Source organism: Ambystoma mexicanum, chromosome 11, assembly GCF_040938575.1.
Source record: "Ambystoma mexicanum isolate Mex_15411 chromosome 11, UKY_AmexF1_1, whole genome shotgun sequence".
NCBI lineage: Eukaryota > Metazoa > Chordata > Amphibia > Caudata > Ambystomatidae > Ambystoma > Ambystoma mexicanum.
The window spans coordinates 793,731,221-793,758,720 of record NC_090934.1 but is presented as its reverse complement, the minus strand read 5'-3'; positions in this window follow the sequence as shown (position 1 = coordinate 793,758,720).

Sequence of the window (27,500 nt, the reverse complement as noted above, 5' to 3'; positions counted from 1 at the left end):
CACTTGTTGAGTATGTGTCCGCACTTGACAGCAAAATGGTGATTACTGCAGGATGCAAGACCACACCTGCACAACGTCAGGCACACTGGCAGACCATCGCGGACCTCATAAGTGCCCTTGGATTCGTGAGGCGCACAGCTAATGATTGCTACAAGCGCTGGAATGACCTGAAGCGCAGGGCAAAGAAAAAGCTGGCCTCAAGTCATGCCGCAACTCTAGTGACTGGAGGTGGGTCTCCAGCAAAGGACATAGAACTCACTCCACATGAGTATGTTGCTGGGACCTACGTCACGGAGGAACAGATCCAAGGCGTGGGAGACCTGCCAGATTACGAGGCATTGTCCGGTGAGTGCACATGCATGTGTGTGTCATCCATGTGCATGGTGTGTGTGTGAGGGCTTCTGATTGAGTGCCAGGTGAGGGTGTGTGTGCCTGAGTGGTTTGGGTCACCTATGTGCTTCATCCAATACATTCTGCGCAGCAGCATTTGGACATAGCAGTATCCCTTCTGGCAACAGTAGACATTCAGCCCAACCTCACGCCAGTTGCCCTTGAAGTGTCATCTTGCCACAACATAGTTGCATATTATTCTGTGTTCATTCAGGTTGATTGTCTGCATTCCACCACTTTCACTAGGCATTTCTCAGTCCTATTGTCACATGTGTGACATGGTTATGGTACATGCCATCTGTGTGATGGCATGTGTCATGTATGTGTATTGGACATGCCAATCACAGGCCAATGTGTGATGGCACTGCTAGCCAGCATGCAGCAAATGTGTTGGTCTTCCATCTTGGTGTCATCAATGTGTGCCATTTGCCTCCCCTTCATACGCAGTGACGGTGCATGCATGGGAGGGTTATAGTCATGTGGGACATTTGTCAATGAAGTACTGTTTCTGTTGCTTCTCAGCCCTAATTGTGTGCCATGGTGCTAATGCCTGTTCCCATTTATTTTCTTTCATGTCTTTGCAGGGGATGACACACTTGATACTGCTGGGGTTGTGGAGATGGTGCAGACCCAGGAGGGGTCTCAGGCCCGACCGGCGACCAGTGAGGAACGTGGTGTGGTGGTGGGTGAGAACCCACACTTGCTGCAGACCATCATCTCAAGTTGTGTCTCTGGGTGCACCTCCCCCAAGCTCTTTTCAGGTGTCGATTCAGATGATGAGACCTATGTGCCGTCGCAGGTAAGTGATTCTGGGAGGGATTCTGTACTGTCCAACCCACCTGCACCAGGGGTAGAACCCTCAATGGGGATGTCAGTGTTGGTAGGTCCGCCTTTGGTGGTTACGGATGCAGGGTCACACTCTGCAACATCTGATCCTGTTCCTGGGCCAGCAGATCAGAGGGGGAATGCAGTCCTGCAGCCTCAGGCAGTGCTGGCACAGCAAGGCGCAGTTCGCCTTGCCCCAGACAGGTGTGGTGCCTGCCGACGCGGTGGCCGTACGCCACCTGGCAATACCGCCTGGGAGCAATCCATATACGGTACGGCAAACCAACAGGCAGCATCATCTGAGATGATGGCTCAGGCCATTGAAAGGGTGGCCACTTCCATTGTCCCCCAAGAAAGGCTGATTGAACAACTACAGCAGGCAACAGACTCCATTTGCCAGTCACACAGGGAGGACATGTTGGCGTGCAACAGGGACAGGCGGGCGGCACTGGAGGCTCTGCGGGAAGCCATTTCTATTGAGTCCCAGGGCCACAGAGAAGCCCTGAGGGTGGAACTCCGTCAGCTCAGGGTAACTCTTGTTGAGCTTGAGGCTTCAACTAACACAAGGACAGAACAGCAGCTGGAGCAGCTCACACATACGCTCTCAGCTGAGATGCAGGCAACTAGGGAGTAGGTCTGGGCATCCCGTGAGTTGTTGCATGGGGACTTCCGCACGATTATCCTCCAGAACCAGACCTTCCACACCCGCATGCTTGCTGCCATGGACGACCAGACTAGGGCTTTGCGTGGGCTGCCTCCCATAGTGCCACCACCTCCTGATGCAGCTGCAGAGGGCGAGGAGAGCGACAGCAGCAAATCTCTCACAATAGGGTAGCCGTGCAGGCCATGAGCCCATGGAGGTGTTTTTTTTCCGCAAGATCCACACAGGTGGGTTTTGGTGTGCACCCTGTCCTCGGACCTCCTTGGTGACCCCCCCCTGGCCCATTCATGGCCATTTTTGATTTTTGATTTTTGATTTTTGAATTTTGATTTTTGATTTTTTGGACAGTGTGTTGCCTTGTGTGGCTTCCGTGGCCATACACTGTATTGTGGCTGGGCACATGCAGGCTTGTCCTGAATTTGGGTCAGATGCTTGGGTTTGTGTGACACACACCCCTCCTGCTTCCCGTTTCAATGGGCTTGCAAAGGGTGTGCCCAAGTGACATTGACTTACACAGTAACGTTGGACTCCCATTTGATGTGTGGGCAGTCTGTAGTCAATACTGTGTATACATTCCTAGTGCATATTGTTGTTGTATTGTATACTGCATGGTGTATTGATATGTGCCTCTGGATCCATCTCATCCTCCTAATTTGCAGGTCCATTTCTCATGTCTTCACAAGGCGGTCTACTTTGGAAATGGAGTCCGTGTTGTAAGCAGTGCACCTACACTTTTGCGTGGCGCTAGCACTGTACAGTTGGAAGTGTTTAAAGTGCTGGCATTATCAGGTAGTGAGGCTACCAATTTTTTAAGTCCGTACTGTCATGTTTATGGTACGTTGGAGGTTGTGTAGGTGATTAGTATTATTGGTAAATATTTGGTAATGTGTGTTGTTGGTCCTGCATTACTGTGAGCATTTCATGTGTGGCCAGTTTCGATTAGGGACACTGTAGTTTGTGACACTTGTGTCATGTTGTGGGGATTAATTTGTTTGCTCTCACATAGCATGACATGCCATGGTGTGTTGTGTGGCGGTGCCGGGGAGGAGTTGGGTGACATGGCACTGTTCTCATGTTGTATTTTGCAAGTGGGTATTCATTTTTGCTGCATAGAAGTGTGTCTTTTGATGACACTGCATTGGTGGTGTTTGGGTAGGTAGGGATGCACACATTGTGACACTTCCAGATGAACAATCTCAGGCTGCTATGGTTCTGACAGTTGACTGTCCCTTAATTCATCATAATTGTCAGATTGAGTCATCATTGATTGTCAGATGGTATGTGCCAGGGCTGTGTGCACTCCACAGGGGTGTGATTTCTATGTGAAGTAATTAGCCACCAGTTGCGTACGGCCTGCCTCACCCCGTGCCCTTTCCCCTCCCATGCGCAGCGGGCGTGCATGTGGGGGCACCACCATGTCCACAGCCAGGCCCCGGCGTGTTGCAACATTGTGCAGGACACATGCTGTCACTATGATCCTGCACGGTTTATAGTGAAAAGACCGAAAAAAAAAATCTCACATTTTTTTTTAATACGTTTTTTTTCATCGAAATGGGGGGTCCCCCCCAACCCCCTTTTTTCATTTTTTTTATTTTACCCCTTTTTTTTAACTTACCTGACCCCAAAAATACATATAAATAAATAAATTAAAAATGTGATTTTTTTTTTCGAGATTTTTTTTTCGAGATTTTTGTCATTCGATATTTTTTTTCTGCCTTTTGACTGACCACCATCCTGCACACTACTGGGGGAGCGTGTAACAGCTGCCCGCCAGAACGGTCAAGGGAGCGAAAGCGTGACTTGAGCACTCCGAATGTGCACTCCACTATGCCCCGGGTTGCAATATGGGCTGTGTTGTATCGTACCTCGGGAGGCGTGATGGGGTTCCGAATTGGCGTCATCATGTGGGTGCTCAGAGGGTAGGCACTGTCCCCTCGGGAGGTGGTGATGGGGATCATTAGTGGGGTAGTGACATTACTCTGTATCTGTCATGCATGCGTGTGCTGTGGCATTTATACTCACCAAGCAGCCATGCATCGCCATGACGCCCAGCTTCCATGTCCCGGTTTAGGGTTGACATACTGTAAATGAAGCTGTCGTGGGTGGACCCTGGATAGTTGGCATATGCTGAGGTGATGATTCCCTTGGCATCACATACTACCTGGACATTGATGGAATGCCAGTGCTTGCAGTTTCTATAGATGTGCTCAGATGCCCTGGGGGGACGTAGAGCCACATGGGTGCAATCAATGGCACCTAGCACTTTGGGGAATTGTGCCACCCTGTAGAAATCCTGGCTGACAGCCTGCCTTTCTGCAGGTGTTCTGGGCAGGTATATGTGCCTGCGGACTGATGGGCGTGCAGTGATGATGGCCAACACCTGGTGTAGGCACCGTGACTGCGTGGCCTGTGACACCCCCCCCCACTATGGCACTTGTCCGCTGAAATGATCCGGTAGCCAAGAAGTGCAGTACATTGAGGACCTTCTCCAGGGGGCTGAGTGCTTGGGAGCACACGGTGGGTGATGTGAGGTCATCCTCCCACTCACTGACCAGGTCGAGTATTATGTGTGGTGGAAACCTGTACCTCCCATACACCTGGTCATCAGGCATACCAAATAGGGTGGTTCTGGGTGTGAAGATTCTGGCCCTGACTATCCTTCTCCTCCCCCTGCGGTGTCCCACGGCCACTGCTGCTAGGAACGATATATTCATCCTGGCGTCTGAGCTTGTTTGTTGTTTGTGCACTCTTTTATGCTGCGCGGGACGTGCGCCTGCTTCATGCTGGCGTATGTGTTTCCGGATTGGACCTTTTTTTTTGGCGCATTGTAGGCGATCGTGTAAATCTTCCCGCCCACACCAGGAATACACGTAACACGCTCTCCCAGGCCCAGTCACGAGTAAATATTGCCGCCCACCCCTGGAATACACGTACCCCACTCTCACAGGCCCAGTCGCATGTGGAAATTCACGCGAAACCCGTAATACACGTACCCTGCTGATATCACGTGTGGAAGTTCACGGGCCCCATAATACACGTACCCTGATGAAATCGCATGTAAGACTACCCGCGCACCCCCGAAATACACGTACCCAGGCAAATCGCACTGCTGGGGGGTTTGGGGGTTGGGAGACAGGAGTGGGGGCCTGGTGGAGGGTGCTCCACAGTGCTGGGGGGTGGTGGTGCAGGGGCACATGAAGTGGGGGCCTGGTGGAGGGTGCCCCACAGTGCTTGGGGGTGGTGGTGATGGGGGACATGAAGTGGGGGCCTGGTGGAGGGTGCCCCACAGTGCTGGGGGGTGGGGGTGCAGCAGGACATGAAGTGGGGGCCTGGTGGAGGGTGCCCCACAGTGCTGGGTGGTGGGGGTGCAGGGGGTCATGAAGTGGGGGCCTGGTGGAGGGTGTCCCACAGTGCTGTGGGGTGGGGGTGCAGGGGGACATGAAGTGGGGGCCTGGTGGAGGGTGCCCCACAGTGTTTGGGGGTGAGGGTGCAGGGGGACATGAAGTGGGGGCCTGGTGGAGGGTGCCCCACAGTGCTGGGGGGTGGGGGTGCAGGGGGACATGAAGTGGGGGCCTGGTGGAGGGTGCCCCACAGTGCTGGGGGGTGGTGGTGCAGGGGGACATGAAGTGGGGGCCTGGTGGAGGGTGCCCCTGACTGCTGGGGGGTGGTGGTGCAGGGGGACATGAAGTGGGGGCCTGGTGGAGGGTGTCCCACAGTGCTGGGGGGAGGGGGTGCAGGTAGACAGGAGTGGGGGCCTGGTGGAGGGTGCCCCTGGATGCAGGGGGGTGGGGGTGCAGGGGGACATGAGTGGGGGCCTGGTGGAGGGTGCCTCTGGATGCAGGGGGGTGGGGGTGCAGGGAGACAGGAGTGGGGCCTGGTGGAGGGTGCCCTACAGTGATGGGGGGTGGGGGTGCAGGGAGACAGGAGTGGGGGCCTGGTGGAGGGTGCCCCTGGATGCAGGGGGGTGGGGGTGCAGCGGGACATGAGTTGGACATGAGTGGGGCCTGGTGGAGGGTGCCCCTGGATGCTGGGGGGTGGGGGTGCAGGGGGACATGAGTGGAGGCCTGGTGGAGGGTGCCCCACAGTGCTGGGGGGTGGGGGTGCAGGGAGACAGGAGTGGGGGCCTGGTGGAGGGTGCCCCTGGATGCTGGGTAGTGGGGGTGCAGGGGGACATGAGTGGGGGCCTGGTGGAGGGTGCCCCTGGATGCTGGGGGGTGGGGGTGCTGGGAGACATGCGTTGGTGGGCAGAAGTGCAAGGTGACATGTGGGTTGGCTGGGGGGCATGGCCATGGTGGATGGGCTGCCTGCGGGACATGTGCAGGGGTGCAGAGTAGTCCCATGTGGTGTGGGCCGCCTGCAGGGGCCATGGAGGGTGTAGATGGAACAGCTGGGAGGACCCACATGGCCAATTCACGTGTAGGACTCCCCGGCACCCCTGAAATACACATAGGCTGCTGGATTCGCGTGTGGAATTTCCCGCACACCCGGAGTACACGTACCCTGCTGAAATCGCATGTGGAACTTCACGCGCACACCGAAATACACGTACCCTGCAAAATTGCGTGTGAAACTTCCTGCGCACCCCGAAATACACGTACCCAGGGCAATCGCGTGTGGAACTTCCCGCAAACCCCATAATACACGTACCCTGCTGATATTGCCTGTGGAAGTTCACACGGACCCATAACACACATACCCTGATGAAATTGCGTGTAAGACTATCCGCGCACCCCTGAAATACACGTACCCAGGCAAATTGCACTGCTGGGGGGTAGAAGGGGGTGGGAGACATGAGTGGGGGCCTGGTGGAGGGTGCCCCACAGTGCTGGGGGGTGGGGATGCAGGGGGACATGAGTGGGGGCCTGGTGGAGGGTGCCCCACAGTGCTGGGGGTGGGGGTGCAAGGAGACAGGAGTGGGGGCCTGGTGGAGGGTGCCCTACAGTGCTGGGGGGTGGGGGTGCAGGGAGACAGGAGTGGGGGCCTGGTGGAGGGTGCCCCTTGATGCAGGGGGGTGGGGGTGCAGGGGGACATGAGTTGGACATGAGTGCGGGCCTGGTGGAGGGTGCCCCACAGTGCTGGGGGGTGGTGGTGCAGGGGGACATGAAGTGGGGGCCTGGTGGAGGGTGCCCCACAGTGCTGGGGGGTGGGGGTACAGGGGGACATGAAGTGGGGGCCTGGTGGAGGGTGCCCACAGTGCTGGGGGGTGGGGGTGCAGGGGGACATGAGTGGGGGCCTGGTGGAGGGTGCCCCACAGTGCTGGGGGTGGGGGTGCAGGGGGACAGGAGTGGGGGCCTGGTGGAGGGTGCCCTACAGTGCTGGGGTGTGGGGGTGTGGGGGTGAAGGGAGACTGGAGTGGGGGCCTGGTGGAGGGTGCCCCAGGATGCAGGGGGATGGGGGTGCAGGGGGACATGAGTTGGACATGAGTGGGACCTGGTGGAGGGTGCCCTTGGATGCTGAGGGGTTGGGGTGCAGGGGGACATGAGTGGGGGCCTGGTGGAGGGTGCCCCACAGTGCTGGGGGGTGGGGGTGCAGGGAGACAGGAGTGCGGGCCTGGTGGAGGGTGCCTCTGGATGCTGGGGGCTGGGGGTGCAGGGGGACATGAGTGGGGGCCTGGTGGAGGGTGCCCCACAGTGCTGGGGGTGGGGGTGCAGGGAGACAGGAGTGGGGGCCTGGTGGAGGGTGCCCTACAGTGCTGGGGGGTGGGGGTGCAGGGAGACAGGAGTGGGGGCCTGGTGGAGGGTGCCCCACATTGCTGGGGGGTGGGGGTGCAGGGAGACAGGAGTGGGGGTCTGGTGGAGGGTGCCCCTGGATGCAGGGGGGTGGGGGTGCAGGGGGACATGAGTGGGGGCCTGATGGAGGGTGCCCCTGGATGCAGGGGGTGGGGGTGCAGGGAGACAGGAGTGGGGGCCTGGTGGAGGGTGCCCTACAGTGCTGGGGTGTGGGGGTGCAGGGAGACAGGAGTGGGGGCCTGGTGGAGGGTGCCCCTGGATGCAGGGGGGTGGGGGTGCAGGGGGACATTAATTGGACATGCGTGGGGCCTGGTGGAGGGTGCCCCTGGATGCTGGGGGGTTGGGGTGCAGGGGGACATGAGTGGGGGCCTGGTGGAGGCTGCCCCACAGTGCTGGGGGTGGGGGTGCAGGGAGACAGGAGTGGGGGCCTGGTGGAGGGTGCCCCTGGATGCTGGGGGGTGGGGGTGCAGGGGGACATGAGTGGGGGCCTGGTGGAGGGTGCCCCTGGATGCTGGGGGGGTAGGGGTGCTGGGAGACATGCGTTGGTGGGCAGTAGTGCAAGGTGACATGTGGGTTGGCTGGGGGCATGGCCATGGTGGATGGGCTGCCTGCGGGACATGTGCAGGGGTGCAGGGTAGTCCCATGTGGTGTGGGCAGCCTGCAGGGGCCATGGAGGGTGTAGAGGGAACAGCTGGGAGGACCCGCATGGCCAATTCACGTGTAGGACTCCCCGGCACCCCCGAAATGCACGTAGGCTGCTGGATTCGCGTGTGGAATTTCCCGCGCACCCGGAGTACACGTACCCTGCTGAAATCGCGTGTGGAACTTCACGCGCACACCGAAATACACGTACCCTGCAAAATTGCGTGTGAAACTTCCTGCGCACCCCGAAATACACGTACCCAGGGCAATCGCGTGTGGAACTTCCCGCGAACCCCGTAATACACGTACCCTGCTGATATCGCGTGTGGAAGTTCACGCGGACCCATAGCACACATACCCTGATGAAATTGCGTGTAAGACTACCCACGCACCCCTGAAATACACGTACCCAGGCAAATTGCACTGCTGGGGGGTGGGAGGGGGTGGGAGACATGAGTGGGGGCCTGGTGGAGGGTGCCCCACAGTGCTGGGGGGTGGGGGTGCAGGGGGACATGAGTGGGGGCCTGGTGGAGGGTGCCCCACAGTGCTGGGGGTGGTGGTGCAGGGGGACATGAAGTGGGGGCCTGGTGGAGGGTGCCCCACAGTGCTGGGGTGTGGGGGTACAGGGGGACATGAAGTGGGGGCCTGGTGGAGGGTGCCCCACAGTGCTGGGGGGTGGGGGTGCAGGGGGACATGAGTGGGGTCCTGGTGGAGGGTGCCGCACAGTGCTGCGGGTGGGGGTGCAGGGGGACAGGAGTGGGGGCCTGGTGGAGTGTGCCCTACAGTGCTGGGGTGTGGGGGTGCAGGGAGACAGGAGTGGGGGCCTGGTGGAGGGTGCCCCAGGATGCAGGGGGGTGGGGGTGCAGGGGGACATGAGTTGGACATGAGTGGGACCTGGTGGAGGGTGCCCTTGGATGCTGGGGGGTTGGGGTGCAGGGGGACATGAGTGGGGGCCTGGTGGAGGGTGCCCCACAGTGCTGGGGGGTGGGGGTGCAGGGAGACAGGAGTGGGGTCCTGGTGGAGGGTGCCCCTGGATGCTGGGGGCTGGGGGTGCAGGGAGACATGAGTGGGGGCCTGGTGGAGGGTGCCCCACAGTGCTGGGGGTGGGGGTGCAGGGAGACAGGAGTGGGGGCCTGGTGGAGGGTGCCCTATAAATGCTGGGGGGTTGGGGTGCAGGGAGACAGGAGTGGGGGCCTGGTGGAGGGTGCCCCACAGTGCTGGGGGTGGGGGTGCAGGGAGACAGGAGTGGGGCCTGGTGGAGGGTGCCCTACAGTGATGGGGGGTGGGGGTGCAGGGAGACAGGAGTGGGGGCCTGGTGGAGGGTGCCCCTGGATGCAGGGGGGTGGGGGTGCAGCGGGACATGAGTTGGACATGAGTGGGGCCTGGTGGAGGGTGCCCCTGGATGCTGGGGGGTGGGGGTGCAGGGGGACATGAGTGGAGGCCTGGTGGAGGGTGCCCCACAGTGCTGGGGGGTGGGGGTGCAGGGAGACAGGAGTGGGGGCCTGGTGGAGGGTGCCCCTGGATGCTGGGTAGTGGGGGTGCAGGGGGACATGAGTGGGGGCCTGGTGGAGGGTGCCCCTGGATGCTGGGGGGTGGGGGTGCTGGGAGACATGCGTTGGTGGGCAGAAGTGCAAGGTGACATGTGGGTTGGCTGGGGGGCATGGCCATGGTGGATGGGCTGCCTGCGGGACATGTGCAGGGGTGCAGAGTAGTCCCATGTGGTGTGGGCCGCCTGCAGGGGCCATGGAGGGTGTAGATGGAACAGCTGGGAGGACCCACATGGCCAATTCACGTGTAGGACTCCCCGGCACCCCCGAAATACACATAGGCTGCTGGATTCGCGTGTGGAATTTCCCGCACACCCGGAGTACACGTACCCTGCTGAAATCGCATGTGGAACTTCACGCGCACACCGAAATACACGTACCCTGCAAAATTGCGTGTGAAACTTCCTGCGCACCCCGAAATACACGTACCCAGGGCAATCGCGTGTGGAACTTCCCGCGAACCCCGTAATACACGTACCCTGCTGATATTGCCTGTGGAAGTTCACACGGACCCATAACACACATATCCTGATGAAATTGCGTGTAAGACTATCCGCGCACCCCTGAAATACACGTACCCAGGCAAATTGCACTGCTGGGGGGTGGGAGGGGGTGGGAGACATGAGTGGGGGCCTGGTGGAGGGTGCCCCACAGTGCTGGGGGGTGGGGATGCAGGGGGACATGAGTGGGGGCCTGGTGGAGGGTGCCCCACAGTGCTGGGGGTGGGGGTGCAGGGAGACAGGAGTGGGGTGGAGGGTGCCCCTTGATGCAGGGGGGTGGGGGTGCAGGGGGACATGAGTTGGACATGAGTGCGGGCCTGGTGGAGGGTGCCCCACAGTGCTGGGGGGTGGTGGTGCAGGGGGACATGAAGTGGGGGCCTGGTGGAGGGTGCCCCACAGTGCTGGGGGTGGGGGTGCAGGGGGACAGGAGTGGGGGCCTGGTGGAGGGTGCCCTACAGTGCTGGGGTGTGGGGGTGTGGGGGTGCAGGGAGACAGGAGTGGGGGCCTGGTGGAGGGTGCCCCAGGATGCAGGGGGGTGGGGGTGCAGGGGGACATGAGTTGGACATGAGTGGGACCTGGTGGAGGGTGCCCTTGGATGCTGGGGGGTTGGGGTGCAGGGGGACATGAGTGGGGGCCTGGTGGAGGGTGCCCCACAGTGCTGGGGGGTGGGGGTGCAGGGAGACAGGAGTGCGGGCCTGGTGGAGGGTGCCTCTGGATGCTGGGGGCTGGGGGTGCAGGGGGACATGAGTGGGGGCCTGGTGGAGGGTGCCCACAGTGCTGGGGGGTGGGGGTGCAGGGGGACATGAGTGGGGGCCTGGTGGAGGGTGCCCGACAGTGCTGGGGGTGGGGGTGCAGGGGGACAGGAGTGGGGGCCTGGTGGAGGGTGCCCTACAGTGCTGGGGTGTGGGGGTGTGGGGGTGCAGGGAGACAGGAGTGGGGGCCTGGTGGAGGGTGCCCCAGGATGCAGGGGGGTGGGGGTGCAGGGGGACATGAGTTGGACATGAGTGGGACCTGGTGGAGGGTGCCCTTGGATGCTGGGGGGTTGGGGTGCAGGGGGACATGAGTGGGGGCCTGGTGGAGGGTGCCCCACAGTGCTGGGGGGTGGGGGTGCAGGGAGACAGGAGTGCGGGCCTGGTGGAGGGTGCCTCTGGATGCTGGGGGTGCAGGGGGACATGAGTGGGGGCCTGGTGGAGGGTGCCCCACAGTGCTGGGGGGTGGGGGTGCAGGGAGACAGGAGTGGGGGCCTGGTGGAGGGTGCCCCTGGATGCTGGGTAGTGGGGGTGCAGGGGGACATGAGTGGGGGCCTGGTGGAGGGTGCCCCTGGATGCTGGGGGGTGGGGGTGCTGGGAGACATGCGTTGGTGGGCAGAAGTGCAAGGTGACATGTGGGTTGGCTGGGGGGCATGGCCATGGTGGATGGGCTGCCTGCGGGACATGTGCAGGGGTGCAGAGTAGTCCCATGTGGTGTGGGCCGCCTGCAGGGGCCATGGAGGGTGTAGATGGAACAGCTGGGAGGACCCACATGGCCAATTCACGTGTAGGACTCCCCGGCACCCCCGAAATACACATAGGCTGCTGGATTCGCGTGTGGAATTTCCCGCACACCCGGAGTACACGTACCCTGCTGAAATCGCATGTGGAACTTCACGCGCACACCGAAATACACGTACCCTGCAAAATTGCGTGTGAAACTTCCTGCGCACCCCGAAATACACGTACCCAGGGCAATCGCGTGTGGAACTTCCCGCGAACCCCGTAATACACGTACCCTGCTGATATTGCCTGTGGAAGTTCACACGGACCCATAACACACATACCCTGATGAAATTGCGTGTAAGACTATCCGCGCACCCCTGAAATACACATACCCAGGCAAATTGCACTGCTGGGGGGTGGGAGGGGGTGGGAGACATGAGTGGGGGCCTGGTGGAGGGTGCCCCACAGTGCTGGGGGGTGGGGATGCAGGGGGACATGAGTGGGGGCCTGGTGGAGGGTGCCCCACAGTGCTGGGGGTGGGGGTGCAGGGAGACAGGAGTGGGGTGGAGGGTGCCCCTTGATGCAGGGGGGTGGGGGTGCAGGGGGACATGAGTTGGACATGAGTGCGGGCCTGGTGGAGGGTGCCCCACAGTGCTGGGGGGTGGTGGTGCAGGGGGACATGAAGTGGGGGCCTGGTGGAGGGTGCCCCACAGTGCTGGGGGTGGGGGTGCAGGGGGACAGGAGTGGGGGCCTGGTGGAGGGTGCCCTACAGTGCTGGGGTGTGGGGGTGTGGGGGTGCAGGGAGACAGGAGTGGGGGCCTGGTGGAGGGTGCCCCAGGATGCAGGGGGGTGGGGGTGCAGGGGGACATGAGTTGGACATGAGTGGGACCTGGTGGAGGGTGCCCTTGGATGCTGGGGGGTTGGGGTGCAGGGGGACATGAGTGGGGGCCTGGTGGAGGGTGCCCCACAGTGCTGGGGGGTGGGGGTGCAGGGAGACAGGAGTGCGGGCCTGGTGGAGGGTGCCTCTGGATGCTGGGGGCTGGGGGTGCAGGGGGACATGAGTGGGGGCCTGGTGGAGGGTGCCCACAGTGCTGGGGGGTGGGGGTGCAGGGGGACATGAGTGGGGGCCTGGTGGAGGGTGCCCCACAGTGCTGGGGGTGGGGGTGCAGGGGGACAGGAGTGGGGGCCTGGTGGAGGGTGCCCTACAGTGCTGGGGTGTGGGGGTGTGGGGGTGCAGGGAGACAGGAGTGGGGGCCTGGTGGAGGGTGCCCCAGGATGCAGGGGGGTGGGGGTGCAGGGGGACATGAGTTGGACATGAGTGGGACCTGGTGGAGGGTGCCCTTGGATGCTGGGGGGTTGGGGTGCAGGGGGACATGAGTGGGGGCCTGGTGGAGGGTGCCCCACAGTGCTGGGGGGTGGGGGTGCAGGGAGACAGGAGTGCGGGCCTGGTGGAGGGTGCCTCTGGATGCTGGGGGTGCAGGGGGACATGAGTGGGGGCCTGGTGGAGGGTGCCCCACAGTGCTGGGGGTGGGGGTGCAGGGAGACAGGAGTGGGGGCCTGGTGGAGGGTGCCCTACAGTGCTGGGGGGTGGGGGTGCAGGGAGACAGGAGTGGGGGCCTGGTGGAGGGTGCCCCACATTGCTGGGGGGTGGGGGTGCAGGGAGACAGGAGTGGGGGTCTGGTGGAGGGTGCCCCTGGATGCAGGGGGGTGGGGGTGCAGGGGGACATGAGTGGGGGCCTGATGGAGGGTGCCCCTGGATGCAGGGGGTGGGGGTGCAGGGAGACAGGAGTGGGGGCCTGGTGGAGGGTGCCCTACAGTGCTGGGGTGTGGGGGTGCAGGGAGACAGGAGTGGGGGCCTGGTGGAGGGTGCCCCTGGATGCAGGGGGGTGGGGGTGCAGGGGGACATTAATTGGACATGAGTGGGGCCTGGTGGAGGGTGCCCCTGGATGCTGGGGGGTTGGGGTGCAGGGGGACATGAGTGGGGGCCTGGTGGAGGGTGCCCCACAGTGCTGGGGGTGGGGGTGCAGGGAGACAGGAGTGGGGGCCTGGTGGAGGGTGCCCCTGGATGCTGGGGGGTGGGGGTGCAGGGGGACATGAGTGGGGGCCTGGTGGAGGGTGCCCCTGGATGCTGGGGGGGTAGGGGTGCTGGGAGACATGCGTTGGTGGGCAGTAGTGCAAGGTGACATGTGGGTTGGCTGGGGGCATGGCCATGGTGGATGGGCTGCCTGCGGGACATGTGCAGGGGTGCAGGGTAGTCCCATGTGGTGTGGGCAGCCTGCAGGGGCCATGGAGGGTGTAGAGGGAACAGCTGGGAGGACCCGCATGGCCAATTCACGTGTAGGACTCCCCCGAAATGCACGTAGGCTGCTGGATTCGCGTGTGGAATTTCCCGCGCACCCGGAGTACACGTACCCTGCTGAAATCGCGTGTGGAACTTCACGCGCACACCGAAATACACGTACCCTGCAAAATTGCGTGTGAAACTTCCTGCGCACCCCGAAATACACGTACCCAGGGCAATCACGTGTGGAACTTCCCGCGAACCCCGTAATACACGTACCCTGCTGATATCGCGTGTGGAAGTTCACGCGGACCCATAACACACATACCCTGATGAAATTGCGTGTAAGACTACCCACGCACCCCTGAAATACACGTACCCAGGCAAATTGCACTGCTGGGGGGTGGGAGGGGGTGGGAGACATGAGTGGGGGCCTGGTGGAGGGTGCCCCACAGTGCTGGGGGGTGGGGGTGCAGGGGGACATGAGTGGGGGCCTGGTGGAGGGTGCCCCACAGTGCTGGGGGTGGTGGTGCAGGGGGACATGAAGTGGGGGCCTGGTGGAGGGTGCCCCACAGTGCTGGGGTGTGGGGGTACAGGGGGACATGAAGTGGGGGCCTGGTGGAGGGAGCCCCACAGTGCTGGGGGGTGGGGGTGCAGGGGGACATGAGTGGGGTCCTGGTGGAGGGTGCCGCACAGTGCTGCGGGTGGGGGTGCAGGGGGACAGGAGTGGGGGCCTGGTGGAGTGTGCCCTACAGTGCTGGGGTGTGGGGGTGCAGGTAGACAGGAGTGGGGGCCTGGTGGAGGGTGCCCCAGGATGCAGGGGGGTGGGGGTGCAGGGGGACATGAGTTGGACATGAGTGGGACCTGGTGGAGGGTGCCCTTGGATGCTGGGGGGTTGGGGTGCAGGGGGACATGAGTGGGGGCCTGGTGGAGGGTGCCCCACAGTGCTGGGGGGTGGGGGTGCAGGGAGACAGGAGTGGGGTCCTGGTGGAGGGTGCCCCTGGATGCTGGGGGTGCAGGGAGACATGAGTGGGGGCCTGGTGGAGGGTGCCCCACAGTGCTGGGGGTGGGGGTGCAGGGAGACAGGAGTGGGGGCCTGGTGGAGGGTGCCCTATAAATGCTGGGGGGTTGGGGTGCAGGGAGACAGGAGTGGGGGCCTGGTGGAGGGTGCCCCACAGTGCTGGGGGTGGGGGTGCAGGGAGACAGGAGTGGGGGTCTGGTGGAGGGTGCCCCTGGATGCAGGGGGGTGGGGGTGCAGGGGGACATGAGTGGGGGCCTGATGGAGGGTGCCCCTGGATGCAGGGGGTGGGGGTGCAGGGAGACAGGAGTGGGGGCTTGGTGGAGGGTGCCCTACAGTGCTGGGGTGTGGGGGTGCAGGGAGACAGGAGTGGGGGCCTGGTGGAAGGTGCCCCTGGATGCAGGGGAGTGGGGGTGCAGGGGGACATGAATTGGACATGAGTGGGGCCTGGTGGAGGGTGCCCCTGGATGCTGGGGGGTTGGGGTGCAGGGGGACATGAGTGGGGGCCTGGTGGAGGGTGCCCCACACTGCTGGGGGTGGGGGTGCAGGGAGACAGGAGTGGGGGCCTGGTGGAGGGTGCCCCTGGATGCTGGGGGGTGGGGGTGCAGGGGGACATGAGTGGGGGCCTGGTGGAGGGTGCCCCTGGATGCTGGGGGGTTGGGGGTGCTGGGAGACATGCGTTGGTGGGCAGTAGTGCAAGGTGACATGTGGGTTGGCTGGGGGGCATGGCCATGGTCGATGGGCTGCCTGTGGGACATGTGCAGGGGTGCAGGGTAGTCCCCTGTGGTGCGGGCTGCCTGCAGGGGCCGTGGAGGGTGTAGAGGGAACAGCTGGGAGGACCCACACGGCCAATTCACGTTTAGGACTCCCCGGCACCCCCGAAATACACGTAGGCTGCTGGATTCGCATGTGGAATTTCCCGCGCACCCGGAGTACACGTACCCTGCTGAAATTGCGTGTGGAACTTCACGCGCACACCGAAAAATACACGTACCCTGCAAATTTGCATGTGAAACTTCACGCGCATCTTGGAATACTCGTACCATGCTGAAATCGCGTGTGTAACTTCACGCGCACACCGAAATACACGTACCCTGAAAATTTGCGTGTGAAACTTCCCGCACACCTTTGAATACACGTACCCTGCTGAAACCACGTGTGGAACTTCCCGCGCACCCCGGAATACACGTGCCCAGGCCAATCGAGTGTGGAACTTCCCGCACACCCGTAATACACGCACACGCTATTTTTCACACAGCGGGTGTCCGTGTTTGTCGGTACCTCTTTGCACCTCATTTGTCCTAGAGGGCCACAGTATGGATCATTCATCATAGCTGTATATGGGTGCTTTTTGTTAGCGCACATTTTGGCGCAGGGACGCTACCGCCTGCTTTCTTGTGGTGTACTTGTTTGGCCCTGTGCGTGTCTTTGACTGTGCGCTGGTTTGCCCTATTAGATTCCATGAATACGAGTTGTAGGCGAGCGTGTGGGCGTTCCGCGCACTTGCCTCCTGTACTTCCCCCGTGACGCCCATGTTTTCACGCGTTGCTCTCCATTCCGAGTGTTACGCCCCGTGTTCCGCCTACTTTTGTTATGTGCGCCGCGCTATGTGCGATTTCGCAGCGGCCGTGGCGCACGCCATTGGATGACCTATGCGCCGGCGTGCGCCGCGCACTTTTTCAGCGCACATCCAATATTTTTCTCGCGCACGGACTTCCATGAATCGATGTGCGCTGGTTTTCCTGCGATTTTCGCAGTTGCACTGCGATTTTCGCACTTTTACTGCGAATCGCACGTTTTGGCACCTCAGCGCCGGAATTTTCGGCGCACATTAATTCCATGAATCGGCCTGTATATGTTTATGTGAAATTGTATGCAGATACAGCTTTTAAACTATCCTGCATATCAAATTATGTTTTTATTCACCAACAAAGAACCAGATATTCCAGCTTCATTACTTTATACAACTAGGTAACCACACTAAGTATAACCAAATAAATATTCCATAAGCACTATCCTCAACTGTACTACAATCATAAATACCATATACAGTTCAATTATATCATTCCACCATAAAGAATAAAAACACATTATTCTCCCACTGCATTACTTATAGTTACTATACACATATTACTATTGTGGTGGTTTTGGCCACCAGTGGCCAGATTCTTGGGGGCATGGCCCCAACCATCACAATAGAATTAAACTATATAACAAGTACATACAATACACCTTTGAAATAACAAAACTCACCCTAAACCCACTGCAATTGAAATAATGTCTGGGACACCAAAAGTGATGTGGACTCAGTGGCATCTGAAAACCTTTTTTTCATCTAGAAAAACAGCTTCATATCATATTTATTCCACTGCCATAACCTTTTCATGCCCTCTTTCTGCCATCAAATAAGCTCAAATGTGTTTTCCAAGCTGTTCGTTCACAGCGCTGTTAGTGGACTACCGCAGTGTCCGCAGAGCGAGCGACACCCGGACCCACTTTTTTCAGCTAGAAAAAAAGCTACATATCATCTTTATTCCACTCACCCACCCTTTCCAGTCCCTCTTTTTACCACCAAATAACCCCAAATGTGTTTTCCAGACTTTTTCCCCACCGTGCAATCCACTTACACCGGTGGCTGTCCGTAGATCCAACATGGTGACCGTTTAAAAAGAAAATGACTCACCACATGCTTTTCACCATCCAATCAGAGGGCACATGACCGGACCCAGATATCACTAATTTTTTGTACCTACTATTTAGCAGTTTAAAAAAAAACTGCTGGACAGATTTACACCAAATTTATGAAAGCACGCTTTTGGGACCAAGCAGCTGCTACTGCTGCAAATTTGGTAAAAATCCGTCCTGCGGTTTGGGATTTGGGAGCGAGCAAAAAATGTTTCCATTGTGTCTATGAGGAATTCCACACATTTTGGGACCACCCTATGGCTTTGCCCCATGAAACCGCACCAAACTTTGCAGAATTATCCCGAGGGGCCATATACTTTTTTTTGCAAAGTTTCACAAGGATTCGTCCAGGGGAGTGAAGTTATAAGCTGCCCAAACAGTGCTCTTTCTATGAGTTGAGTAACATAACCATAACTACACTACTGTCATTCTAACACTTCAAAATCTGATAAAAGGCACATCCAAGAAATTTAACTGGTGCCTCAACGGCGAAACACTACAACAGGTAAAACAGGTAAAATACCTGGGTATGTGGTTAAATTCCAACATAAATGATCATACTTGGGTTGAGGAAACAAAATCAAAATGTCGTCAACTAAGTGCTCAGGCTATGGCCTTAGACACAAAATATGGCAAATTCTCACTGGTTCCGACTTTAAAGTTTTATAAACAAAAAGCGGTGCCTGCGATAATTTATGGAGCCGAGACTGCGTTTGGATGCCCTGCAAGTTTGTGGGATAATCTTGAAAACATCTTTTGGGGCAGAATTCTGAAAGTTGGTAGAGGATTGCCGGCAGTTGTAGTAAGATACGAATTGGGGCTGATTTCAATAAATGCAAAAGTTACATGGAACACTTTGTCAATTTTTCGCAAAATAATCCTGCCAAATGGTGCACCGCAAATGAAAATTCTACATGATTTGGCTGACAAGCAATCAAACACAATTTTTTCAGCCTGGATAGATCAATGTCATCAAATCCTAACGGATGTAAAAAGTGACACAATCACTCTGATAGAAAACCCAGATGCTGTAAAAAAAAAGTTATGGGAAATCGATTGGATCAGCACATGCACAGACAGAGCCAAATATTCGCTCATGAAAAATGCTCCCCCAGAAGGAAAAGCCTACAATTCAATATACAAATATCTCGAAAAATGTCCGGATAAACAAAAGAGAATCCTACTTATGAAATTCAGGCTAAATCAATTTAAGACGAAAGAGGTTATTACACGATGGACCAAATATGAGAAACTGAACTCGAACTGCAGATTCTGTGACCATTCAGAAGAGAACATTAAACATCTGGTTCTAATTTGTGAAGCTTTCTCCACGAGAAGAATGACACTGTTTAATGCAATTGTGGCAAATAAACCTCTTCATACTATGGAAGAATGGTGGGTGGAATGTTTCACAGAGGTTAATAACAAACTAACATACGCCTTGACATTTCTTCTTAAAGACATTGAAGATGCCCTAGCCAAATCACATGGGCAAATTGATGTAAATATTGGTTAGTGATCTGTGATATATTTTGCCTAATTCAGTGCTTACTTCGCTCTTGCTTTTAGTATTTTAACTGTCTATTTTGTTTATATTTTTTTATTCTGTGATATTCTCTGTCTTCCTTGTTTATTGGTCAATTATGATATTGCTTCTTAATTAAATGTGATGTTATTTTCTTTAAAGGTTTTTTTATAAACCAATAAAAGGAAAAAAAAATAAAAAAAAAAATAAAAAATAACTACACTACCGCTACCGCAGGCCGTGTAATGGAGCATTCAAACGTGTAACCATGCAAATTTACTGCGTGTGTTGTTTTAGAATCCCACATTCAGTATTTTGTGTATACCAGATCCAGAAAATACTGCCTGCATTGCATACTATCAGTCAAGCAGCAAAAACAGGTCGTTTTCTGAAAACTGCTGTTTTAACCATTGCCGCCAAAACATAATGAGGGCCTTTGAGGTCAACCACAAATCATCACTAATTGCATCACAGCAGTGCTCAGAAGGTAAAAATATAAATATTTATTAAGAAATCTCATGAATATCTTACGGCCACTCTCGCAGAAATTAATATTTGTGAATGTTATATGATTCCTTGTTTTTTTATTCTTTATTTACATTTTAACAAACAGTACAAAACAGTACATGAACAGGTAACTACACAAATCAGCAAAGTATATCCCGGAAAGAAAGAAAAAAAAGGAAAATAATATAAATGATTACTTACAACATCAACACAGAGCTAGTACATATGCAAGAAAGTACCCCTTGCAACCTGACACTGCATGTATTTACTCGCAGTGAATTCGCATTGCTCTGATGTTTCACGGCAGGATCTGTTTGTGCACAACTGCATGAAATACATTGTACATACCTAATTTTACAAACAGCATGTTCGTAAAGTTGTAGTGAATGTCAAGACCGACGTCATCGATCCATTTCCCTTCAAATACACACTAATAGCTCTATTATACCTTAAGAATATGCCTTTAATTAAACGACGGACAAATTTACTGCCACCTGTTGTGCAAATGTAAGCCTTAGCACCGGCTTATGCATTAGTTGAATGTCTACTTTTCTAGTACCATTGAGTGTATGCAGTAACCTGAGGTTTCCCGGAGATGGCAGTGTTCGCATGAAAAAAAGAGTCACATCGCCGAAACTATCGAATTATATTGCCGTATAATTTGCAGGATGTAAAAAAGAAACAAATCTAACTAACGTGTATGGGAAGGATTTGTTTTTTAAGCACCATGATCAGATAATTACATTTCAATAACTGTCAGAAGGAATAACCATAACAGTCATAATAACTCTAACGTGTGAGTAGTTTCTAACTGGATAATTGTCAGCATTAATTCATAGGAACGGAAAGCGGAAATCTAATACAATACAAGTCTCCTTCCAGTAACTCATTTCCTTCAAATATAAACTGTAATTAAAGACGGCAACTGAGAAAGGGAAAAAAGACGGTGTTCGCTCGCTGTCTGTCGGAGTTCAGAGGCGCTCTTTTCTGTACGGGGCGGTAACATGAGGCGACACAGAGTGAAGTGTGCAGAGGAGCACATAATTAGAAGCTACTAAGGGGCTCCGGCAGCATATAACCTGGCGCCTCACGTCTCTCTTTCTGAGCCCTTAATCTCTCATCTGTTCAAATTACAGTTCGTTTTTATTCAGCCACTCCCCTGAGGGCTCGGCAGGAAATTTGAAATACAAAAAAATGGAAACCCTCCAGCTTAGACTGCATCCCCTGATTGTCCTAAACTTTTGTGCTGCACGATTCCGCAACAAATGCAGTACGGCAATTTTGGGACACTGCGCTAAGCATTGAGGTTACAGTATTCAATGTTAGGGAGGCCGGGAGACGCCATTTTCCCTTCTATTGCTTTCTTTAGGCAGGTTGTTGATATCAGGTGCCTGAAGCCCAATGTGTGTCATCTAAGTAAACCAAACCTGTAACTCCTGGAATGTTTTAGTATTCCAAACGAAACCCCAAGACTCAGAAAGTGGTATCCTGGAGTCATAAACTCACAAGCCCCCACACCTCCCTGTTCTGCACTGGCAGCAATGCAAGAGTGGATTTCCATACCCCTCTACTTATTCCAAAAGCCTTGTGGCAAGCAAGTCGTGTTAAGTCACACAGCAATAAATCAAGCTGGGGTGCAGAGCTTTAAAAAAACAGGAGCGCTGATGCTGGAGGCGAATTATCTTAAACAAACAGATGATAGCTGAAACATCATGATGTACAAAAAACGGATCGCCTTGCTCCTAGCATACATGGAAAAGTGACTCTGTAGGAACGGCGTATCCAGGGGAGTATCCAGCACTGTAAGACTGCGGGGGGCGAGCCACGAATAAAGTCCTGCTACTTGACCCCCAAATGCAGTGTGCGCAATTCCATACGGTCTCATTAGTGCCCCAAAACTGGCCATCCCTGTCACAATCTTCTTTTTTGGTAACATAACTGGCAGATGGCATTTGAACACATAACAAGAAAATAAAACTGCAGAATCATTACAGATGCAGGAAACATCTATTAGAGCTCTGTCCATGCATACCTCCTAATTTGCATATGGATTGCACAAACAGAAATGACTTCACAGAAAAGGACATTACACGAAGCATCATCAGTCTTTGATACTTGGAGGCACCATGGAAGTGACTTTAGTATAAGTTGCCATAAGTGACCCAAGTGGCAAATAACTGTAGTGCAAACTAGCTAAATTGCACTATTATTATATATCGAGCAACTCGATAGTCATCACGATGTTTTAAATAACAGCATGATATATTAATATAAGCTATGAAGTTAACCACTTACAGAGCTGCAGATTAGACACAGTGTGATTAAATTATTTGGCCAGGATCACACACTTTGGCTAAATGGTGGAACTGAGTTGTGGGCAATTTAAGCAAATGAGCACATCTTCCCAGGTTTAGTTGATATAGATAAGGTTTTGCTTTGCAGTTGATGCGCTTAAACAATACTTAATTTATAGCAATGCCTTGGAAGCAAACCACATTACATAATAAACTTGCCTTTCAAAGTAAACTAACTATACACTATATGCATTGTCATAGAAATATGTTGAGCAATAAGACTACAGCTTTAGTTTTATTCTCCCCATCCTGCATGCAGTCGCAATAGTATCATGCAGATTGATGTGAGACTAACAAACCCCTCTGGGGTTTTAAAGCCAGGGTCATAATTTCATAAAGCATGGAGCATTATGCACCCTTCCTACTTCTGATCACTCCCTCCCATCAATCCCAAATGGCTCACAAAGAAATTCAATGTTAGAGCCCCTCTGCTGACTGGAGCTCCTTGGGACAACTCTCCTTTCCGGGAAAGGGTAAGGTGTCCTGCTGCCAGGACAATGAGCGTACTGAGCTGGAAATGCTCAGCACACATTGTTCTGCCAGCAGGACACCTTTCCCGTTGGGCACCCTCATCAAGGTGCCGAACAGGAGAGGTGTCCCACTGACAAATATCATGGTGAGATGGTGAGGTTCTCAAAAAAGCCTTTGAGGTGACAGCTCTCCCCCTCTCCCCCTCTGCTCAGTACACCACTGTGTGCATCGTATGCATCTGGGCGTATCGTATGCATCTGAAAATGTTCTCTTTGTTCTGCAAATATTGCAAGTTGAGAAAGAGTCGAAGACATGGGTGGAAATATCACTATGGGGTGGATACTCTCCCCTTCGACGGGATATGAGCCAGAGACTAAATGTAGGCCTGGTGTTTTTTTCCCTGCTAAATGGCATTGGCCATCACCACTAGGCCACGGTGGGACCACTTACCACTCTCCTCCACACAGGCCACCTGAAAGCATAGTGGCATTAGACAACCTGCAAAATGAAACCGTTAGTACCCTTCCTGCAACAGGAGATGGGCTACCCCTAAAGTCTTGCCTTCCATGCCAGGCATTATTAATGACACAAAGCCTGCGAATAATCAACTGTCCAACGTTGGCCCCATGCCCTGGCGACAGGCCTACTTACTGCTGTGCAGGCCCACATCCTTGCAATCGTCTGGTGACAACCCATGCTCCAGGATATTGCCATCAATCCAGTAGAATCATTTTAATTTTTGTGGCAGTCCCCTGCTCTGGGAGGCCAAGGCACTCTCTGCTATCTTCACAGTGGTTGCATTCCGTAGGGTGCTGCCCTACCCACAACTGCTCCCGGGAATTATATGACATGATGTGGAATTTATAATGCGCCTGTACACAAAGGTTTCTAGCGCCACCTGACAAGGGAAGGAAGACACAGGGAGGACAAGACAAACAAACTTACTAGGCCTTGTGTCATTTTGGATCATGCAAGTACAACAACGAGAAGTGCAGGGGGAAGGATAGAGGGAAGGGAGACGGTGAGGAAGTGCGATCAGGGCAGCATGGCGCTGAGGGAGGGCAGCCAGTGCAACGCAGCTCTGGGTAAGTGCAAGGAGGCAGGGGGGCTGTAGGGGTTACAGTTATAGCCCTCAAAGTGCGAGGTGGGCCAGGAAAGGGTAGGTGTGCTACACGGTAGGCTCCCAATTGAGGGTGTTAACAGCATTTTGACTAGTTGTAGGACATTGGTGTTTGTTTATTGCAGTTTGGTGTTGTTTGGAGAGATGGGTTAGATACCTTTGGTATTTCTGTCCCACTTTGTCTTGTTTTTTCAGTGTTTTGCTAGTTTCTGCTTGATTAAGATTTTTTAACACGAAACAGACACATCCCGGCCATTTCCGCGTATCCATTTTTCCTTTAATTTTCTCTTATAACATATCTAATAGCGAAATAAACAATCCTTTTCCTGTTCCCTTCCCCAATAAAACACAACAACCAAATAACAATGATTTACTCTTTCAAGTTCCTCACATGTGTTTCTTGTGTTGGTTTATCATTCTTGTTGTGTCTGTAGCTAATTGGGATTACTGAAATGTTGTTTCATGCTGTGCATTGGCTCTCTGAGTGTTTTTGGTTTTCTGGTAGCTAATCTCGAATTTCCTGGTTATCTTTATAACAGGTGGGATTAAAGATATGAATTGCACTGGAAAGAGAAATATCTGGAAGGAGAAGCGGGATGAGCTTTATTTCTGCTTGCAGGAGGAGGAGGATTCCTACATGATTGACGAGAAAGGCGGGATCCTCAGGTTTTGTGTTGGTAGCAGTTAATGGCCATGTAACCTGCAGCATTGCTGGACTTCCAAGTTGTCAGGAGAGGCTGAGGCATTGGATTGGGGGGGTGGGGGCGCTAGTGAGGAGGAGTGGAAGAGCAGGCTGGGGCATCAGAGGGGGCCATGACTATGGAAACAGTCAAGGCAGGGCCAGTGGTGGAGGGCCACACGGAGGTAGGGCATGCAGGCCCTGTAGTGAAACAGGAGGAAATGAAGTAAGCAGTACAGGAAGTGGACAGATGCATGTTCTGTGTGGGCCAGGAGGGGGTAATTGCTGCAAGTACCCTGGTGTAGGGCATTGAGATTGTTCCCGTCTGGTTGGGTGCAGTTAGGAGGGGGGTGGTCTTCATCTAGCAGGATTAGGGTGCAGATAGTAGGGAAGACCTTGAGGAGGAGCATCATGATGGGGGTGGGCCTCAGAGGGGACCAGCCTATGATGGTGTCCCAGCAGGCAGTGAACCTACTTGAGGGGAAAGTGGAGCAGGAGCATGAAGGATGTTGGAGGATGATCCCCACCCTATTTCTGACATTGCAGGGGGGTCAAGACATGCATAGGCGTTCCAGGGAGCAAAGGCATCACCTTTCATAAAGCCCTCATTGTCCTGGGTATGCCAGCACCTGTCCCTTGGGAAGACTGTCAAGGGTGATGAACGTTCATTCTTCTGCAAGGTAGCGAGAAGGTCAGGTGGGGCAAAGAAGCGAGGTCCGCACCCTAGACAGAACAGCCAGGAGGAATCACATTAAATCGAAGCACAGAGCGATTTAAAGGGTGGATGAGCTCTCCACCACCACTGATGCCACCAGGGACCTGGATGTCAGCACTGATGATGCAGATGATAGCACCTGCCAGTATCAGGGTGCTTCATGTCATCGTCCATGCCATTTGTACATGCCATTGTCCTGGGAGGATAGCTCAGCGGCAACGTGCTCGCCTTGGAAGCAAGATGACACGGAGCAACACCGGTTCGAACCCCGTGTCCGCGCTTAGAAACCTCTAGGTATTTAAGCACGTTATACGCAACTAAGCCAAAAACTCCTGTAACAGTGCCTCGATACCCCCGGGCTGTGTGAGTGCTTAAAAAATAAAAATGCAAAAGATGCCATTTCAAGCAATGTGCTTGCTTGAAATGGATCACTGCACCGAGCAAGACTGACCAATCAGTATCAGGAGCACCAGTGACTGGGCAAAAGCAGACCTGTGTTTCCAGGGCCTCTCTAAGTGGTGGGAAGCAGCAGGCCACTGAATCAATGGGATGGGTCGATGAGGTATGCAGTCATGCTTGTTTCCTGGTACCTATCAGCACTGAAGAACTGGACGCCATGGTGATTGAGACTGCTGTGGAGAGGCATACGCTTTATCAGCATGTTTCCCTTCTGTAGATATCTGGGCAGCGGAGAAGGAATGAGGCAGTCATTGGCAGGTGACTGGCCTCACAAGGAAACTCCCACAGATGTGAGAGTGGCAGCACACTGTGAAGGAGTCAACAATATTTAGGGGGTGGATGTGCCCAATTGTGGAGCCTGGGATCTTTATGGAGTGCCAGCACTCTGTGGGAGAGCACAAGAACTTTAGGGAATGACAGTGCTCTGTTGGAGAGCCCGAGAATGTGTACAAGTGGCAGTTGTGATTGTACCACTAACAGCACTACAAAACACTACTGTGGCAACGGAATGTTGTTAGCCGTAATGCAGCAACTTATCAGTACCTCTCAGTCAGCACTACAGCTATGTGTTTCCAAGACATGTGACCCATGATATATCCCCACTCCACGTTTCAGTGTCTGCCATGTACTGGGTAACAAGTCATTGTGATCATCTGAGCTGGTGTGTTGGTAATGGGTAGATGCTGTTCCACAGTCTTCCTCAATTAAGTGATTTTTCATTTTTGATATATGTCAATTTAGCAACATGCCACACTCAGAGGCTTCTCCTGCGGTTAGAAACAATAGCCTCAGTTGCACAAAAACTCTTCTGACTGCACACTTGCAGGGGGCAGCTCACCAATTCAATAGGAGTTCACATCTGCTGCTGGCCAAACAGACCCCCGGCTGTACCAACAGTGAATTGGGTCAACATTCCTTCCTGTAGGTGAATTTTTAAAGTAGATAGGCATCACTCATTTCTGTAGCCGATGTCTCTTGTCTGTTTATGTTGATGACCCTTCTGTATTCAAGAGGCCTGAGTCACTGAGGAGAGTGTACCTCAGCATATCCTTCCTGTCGGCTGTCTCAGCACTGCTCACAAAGCGTTCAGGGTGTCAGTGATATCAACTGACATTGTTTGGCTCATTGTCATCAATCTTGAACTTGACCATCTCGATGTAGTTGGCAACATTTGGCTGACTGATGTTCTTCCTGCTTCCTGTATTCTTTCTTTAATTGATGCTGCAATTGTTGTGGCAAAACTTTGTTTCGTCCATTAACCTTTTATCGATATAAAAATCATCAGGCATGCAAATTCATGAAAACATGTACAGTCAATCATTAAACCTGCAAACACATACAAGAGATATGCAAATATGCATTTTGCCAATAAAATCAATAATCACCCTATCTGCACTAAAGAATGATATAATAAAGATAAGCTATGCATCTGTATTGTATAAAACCACACAATCCATTGGCATAATAGTTTTTACATAAAAGTGACTAAATACTAGGTTCATTTATTGGACATTTGTACGGCGCCTATACACAATTGTTTCCTCGGGAGTATAGCTTAGGGGCGATGTGCTCACCTTGAAAGCAAGACGACACGCAGCAACACGGTTTCGATCCCCGGGTCCGTGCTTCGAAACCTCTGGGTATTAAGCCGTTATAAATAACCAATCATATCATATCAATACAGGTGCCATAACACAGGTTGGTGGGTGGGGGGCTACCTATGAAAACAACACTAAAAAGTTATATTGGCCTTTTGACAATCCTACTGTGCAAGAACAAGACAAGGTAGCACGTGCAGGGGGGGTGGGAGAAGTACATGAGTGGGGTGCCCAAGGGGGGGGGCAAGTGCTTGGGGGCCAAGATGGCAAGTGCCAGGGGAAAGAGAGGGGGAAGGGAGGGTGAGTACGGTGGACAGGG